Source organism: Amblyomma americanum, chromosome 3, assembly GCF_052857255.1.
Source record: "Amblyomma americanum isolate KBUSLIRL-KWMA chromosome 3, ASM5285725v1, whole genome shotgun sequence".
NCBI classification, from domain to species: Eukaryota; Metazoa; Arthropoda; class Arachnida; order Ixodida; family Ixodidae; genus Amblyomma; species Amblyomma americanum.
The window spans coordinates 97,497,865-97,503,864 of NC_135499.1; positions in this window are offsets into that span (position 1 = coordinate 97,497,865).

Here is a 6,000-nt window from a genome sequence, read left to right on the forward strand (position 1 = left end):
AAAATGTCCGCCGCAACACTCAATACGCCTGTGAGGCAGGCTGTTTCCTAATATTCTGAAAAAATACGAAGACTAATCATCAGTCCAATCAGGAATGAAACACAACGGTGAGCATAAAACGCGGGAACCGGTCTGCGTGCAGCTAGCGCGTTAAATGAGCGATGGGTGCGCATTGGCGATTTCTATTTTTTTGCAAAAGCGGGTATGTCACTGAACACAGAAAGCAAAGGCGAAAAGCAGAGCGCTGTCTGTTTTTTTTCTTACACAGTAACACAGTTCTTATTGAACGTTTCATGATGCAGGGTATTCCACTGTAACATCTGGAGCACGTTTCTTGATTTCTTGGCCTCATCTCGACGCCTCTCAGAGTCATATGCAACCTAGATCCACTGGATAAAGCAGAATCAACAACCAGCCGCTAAAGAGAAGCCACAAATACCATCCAACCAGGTCAGGAGTTAGTGTTCTCGAGGAAACAATGGAAACACAGACGCACTAGTTAAAAGCACTTTAATCCATAACTTCGCAAGCGATTAGACATCCTCAATTCGATAGCCAGTAAACACAGCTGTCAGTAGTCTCCTAGGAGACCGGTGTATGTGACTAAATTGACTACAGTCTCCCTCAGAAACCCACAAGTCACCTACCATAATCTTTGATAAGACTCCATCTGTCCCCTAGTGTACCATAGCAAATTGTACAACTCCGTTCATGATGTTCAGTGAACCTAGTCCACTCCCTGCATGCTAAATACCGCTAACAACACTTTAATCGGCCCATACCATCCTACAGTAGTCCTTAACCCACATAACATGACTGTACCCTCACCCAAATACCTATCTCCTGCCAGCTGCGGCCACCGCATCGCAGCAAACTTAATAATGTGATCTGACCATTTGACTTTCTGCTCATTCCTTAGCGCTTGCCTTCTCTTGGAATTCATTTCGTTACCCTGTGGAAAAATCTTCAGAAACAGTATAGTTTTTCTATTATCGTCATGATACATAACCCAGTAAACCCCTTCGTCTCTCTCTTTCTCTCTCCACAGTTCTGGTCGAATTTTCTTTTCCTTTTTTCACAGAAAGGTCTCCAGTTCTCTGTTCAACATCTATCCGCATTTCACACCATATATGTCTATCCCCAATATCTACGCTGATACATGACTTAATGAATACGGAGGTTCCAAAAGCATTTTTTACAATGACCAAGTTCGCATACTCGCTGCTGGCAAAGAAACAGTCGCAGACACAATGTGTACGCATACGTCGTCCACTTGCTTAAAACCGGTACAGCCAGTTTTGTAAAACACAACATACATCCCCGTTAATCAGGCTAGAAACTTGTACTAAAAGAGCGGCTTTTTTTCCTCTGCCCATTTGTGTCTAGATATGGCTGTCACGGATCTCCCCGGAGAACACTCGGACCGAAGAAATGGACTAGGCGACGGGTGTACCCACACAAACGCACATTTAATACACACTACGTGGCACACACACTAGAACACAAAACTAACAAAACTAGCGCAAAACACAGACTATAAATACACAAGCCCCGGGCACACTGCTACCAGCATCTACTACTAGCGTTCTACTACTAGCGGTCAGCGTTCGTGCTCACGGTTCGTTCAGTGTGGCTGCGGCGTTGTATGGATCTAGTAGGCGGCGTCGAGGCGGCGTTCGATGTGCTTGGGCTGGCGTCGCTGGCGGCGTTTGACGCCCTTGGGCTGGCGTTGCTGGCTGCGTCGTACAAGCTCCAGGTCCAAGCGCCCGTGGAGGTGATGCCGGTGTTGTTGGCGTTGTGGGCACCACCCGGATGGGTGGCAACAGCGCTGGAGACACCCCTGGCCGTAGCAGCTGGTAGCGTCCTCGGTTGACTCTCCGGAACGGGCTCAAGCACGACACGAAGTCCACGATGCGATGCCGTAGAACGCGAGCACACCAGAGCAGTAGCCGGCGTCGCTCTCTTCCAGACGATGTGTCCCTGACCCCCCGGAGCCTCCGCTTCTCTGCTGTTCACCCCGTGCCTCGCTCTCACTCGCCCTTTTATAGCCTCGGTGTTATTCCACGTAAGCCTTGTCGTCGTCGTCTTCTCTTCTCCACCAATCATCTCTCTCCACCTCACCGAATGCTTCTTCTTCCTCTTCTTTATTCTTCGATTAATCCACTTCGTCTTCTTCACACCTCTTTCCTTTAAAATTTAATTTAGGCTCCTTAATACAAGTGACAAGGGCCTCCTCTCTCAAGAGTACTTCCATTAAAAACTGCTCACGTCATCCTCATCTTCAAGCCATCCAACCAACCGACTATCTTCTATGGCGATTCTGGATCCAGCACACACCACACCGCAGAGGTCCAGCACACACCAAACGCACACCACTAACACAGCACACCAAATTTCGATTCCAGGACACTAACACACCACTGCCGATGTCCGCACAGAGTCCTTAATAAATATGTTCGTGTCCACAATCCCATAAATACATTAACACAGCAACAACAACAACCAATCAACTACGACACCAAAATGTTACATTCCAGAGGAACCTAGAACTGTTCAGTTGGCTCTACTCATGAAGTCCGCTCCAACGTTATCTTCTGTCTTCATTGAAATTGGGGTTTATTAGTACCTTATCCCACCCCCACAGTGCCAATAGCCACTCTTTGAAACGGTAGGTCGATCGCTGGCATCTTACCCAGAGGTACGGGATCACCTCTTCCCTTCGGTACTGTGCGCTGGCACACGTCACATGAGCGAACAAAGCGCTTAACGTCACTCTGAACACCCGGACAAAAAAACTCCTCGGTGATCCTAGACACCGTTTTTTGAACACCCTGGTGTCCGGCCATAATGGCGTCATGTCCTAAGCGTAGCACGGTCTCTCGCATATCTCTCGGTAACACCAGCTGTTGAACCCGCCTCCCTGAACTAAATATGCATTCCCTGTGCAGAAGACCATTTACCAATTGATATTCGAAGGACGTACGACTCTTCTTTCTTTTCACTTTTTCCCCAACTCTTTCGAAGCAGGCTTTCAAGCTCGGATCTTCTTTTTGTCTATTTGCAATTTCGCCCAGTGTTACGCTCAAGCACATCGCAACAGGAGTAGAGAGCGGACGCTGCGTTGCTCGAGCTGTCGCTTGAGCTCTTGTCTCCACTGCCGACGAGAAACTGACTCCACCCGTCTGAGCTGTCGCGGGCCTTTCCTCCTTTAGATGTTCTTCAACGTAGAGCATCCTCCACTCGGGATCGGGGTCTTCAACACTTCTTGCATCCGTAATGTTTCCCAAGATGAGATCGTGGATGGGTTGGTCTACGCATTTTGCCACTACCTGCCCAGTATAATATGGCGTGGACACTAGAATTCTTGCATCAGGAAGGTATATTACTGTGCTATCTACAAGAGTGGCGACCGACGCTTCCCCTGTAATATCCTCGTCTTTCACCAGGCTTCTCCGAACCAAGACAGTGTTGGTTCCGCTGCCTCTAAGCACCAATATAGGACGGTCCCCTATTTTCCCAACCACCACTGGCATTGCTGCTTTCGACTTGGGTGTTCCACTCACTGCCTCATTTTCCAGCGGCGTTTGCTCTCCTTTCAGCTGCGGAGCTTCGGATGGCGCGACAAGTTCTACCCTAGAGTCGACAACGCATGCAGCTCGGTCCTGCGTTCTGTATCGGCATTCTTCCAGAGTATGACCCCTCCTCTTACAACCTTGACGCACAACCTGTGTCTTTTGGGCAGCACTACTAGTTCGACAGTCAGTTGCACGGTGTCCCACCTTGCCGCAGAGAAACCACCTTACTGGCGCCTTAGATGCACCGCCATATGCTCTTGGTTTTGCCGCATCTTTCTCTAGTGTCTTTAGGGCTTCCACCTTTGCCTTACTCAAATTTCTTAACCCTTGAGCCTCGAGGAATTGGTCTGCAGTGTCGGCGAACTCTTCCAACGAACACAACTTTCTTTCTTTCAGGATTAGCGCCAGCTTTGAGTTGCAAGACGCTAAAAATTGCTCTGTGACCAGCTTATCACGCACACCTTCAAAACTCATTTCTGTATTTGACATATCAAGCCACCTATCAAAATAGTTGGTGAGCCTGCAGAAAAAACTGCTTAGCGGTTTCCGAATCCTCAGGCATCGCGGTGCGGAATCTCCCCCGAAAACCCTCTGCGATTAGCCTGAATCTTTGAAGGAGCGCCTTTTTTACTTTCTCTTAGTCCATGGAATCAGCAGCAGGCATCCTTCCAAACACATTAAAAGCCTCTCCGACTAAACACATGCTCAATGCCGTGGCCCATTCACAGCGCTCTTAGCCTTGCCCCAAAGCTATCCGCTCGAATTGTTGCAGATTTGCATCCAAAATCATATCTCTTGTCATCAAAAGGATCCATCATCTTTCTTGGACAAACTCTAGCCGCTCTAGGAGATTCTCTACCCGCTAAGGAACGCTGATCACTGTCCGTGACCTCCTCATATATTCCCGCGACATGTGCCTGTTTCCACAAAATAAACTCCTTCTCCCGTTCTATCCTTCTTTTCTCCTGTTTCTAATTTATGCACGGCATTCTCTGTTGTCTAGTGTAAACAAGTGATTGCGGCTCACGATTATTCCAGTCTATTATTGTTTTGGGAAGAAAAGAATACTTAAAAACATCAACTCTTGATGTGTAGGTCGTAACTGCAAATGGGTGATTGGTACGAGGTGATATTCGTCCAGGAGGTCGCAGGTACAAGCCAGGCTCGAGGTTTAATTTGCTGTTACACAGTTGATACAAAAAATTTAGACGGGCTATTTTTCTTCTCGTGCTGAGTTCTGGGAGTGTCGCTAAACCGAGCAGCGCAGTTACCTATTGGTGTCGTTGGTAGGCGGACAAAATAAATCTTACCTCAAGTCTTTGAACTCGGTCCAATTTATCAATGAGGTACTGTTGATAAGGGTCCGAGATTATGGCGTCATATTCCAAAGACGGACCGATGTTGGTGTTATATGTGTTTTATAGTGTTAGAATTCTTAAGTTTCCGTCTTAAGAAGCCGAGTTTTTCTTTCTGCCGAACCACAGATACGGTTCATATATTCACTCTAGTGATTGCTAGTGATTGCAGTTGATAGTGATTGTGACGCCAATGTACTGAACCTTGCTGATGTTCAGTGTTATTCATTGTATATGGGAAAACAACAGGCTTTTTTCTATTAGGAATGGTCATGTAAATTATATTTCTAAGATTAACACTCAATCCCCACTGGACACACCAACCATGAATCTTTCACAGAGTAATTTAACAACACTTGATTGTTAAAATTTTTACCGACACAAAACAATACACAATCGTCAGCGAACAGTCTCATTTCAACAGAGGGATGTATGTCCTTCCCAGTATCATTTTTATAGAATAAAAAAAACGGACCTAAAAGCTACAATTGCTGGACACCATAGAACACATTTAAAGTTGATGAGCGCTCACCATCGATCTTGATGAGTTGCTTTCTGCTTCCTATTATCTAAATCCGCCTGTACCTATTTTGTAACGTTTGGATCAATGCTGAAAGTGTACATTTTTTCAACAAGTTTCGTGTGGCATACCCTGTGAGGGGCTTTCAAAAATTCTAATGCTATAAGGTCAATCTGTTTTGTGGAGTTAATGGCTGCGGCAAAGCTGTGAACCTGCAGTTTCGAATAATTGTGTTACTGTTGAGAGGCGACTATGGAATCCATGCTGCTTGCTGTAAATAAGATATTTTCAAGGTACTGCACTAGGTACTTTCAAAAATATGCTCTATCATTTTGAATACAAAAGATGTCATTGATATGGGACGATAATTTCAACACTTGATGTGCCCCTAGATATATGCACTGTCATTAAACTCATTATACCTTCCCCAGAGAAATAACGCGTGTCCCTTCTATCACATAGACAATATCACCGCTCTGTTCAACATCTCATATCGCTACAATTAGGCCAGCACCTCATTTACAGAAACTTCAAAAATAGAACTAAAATA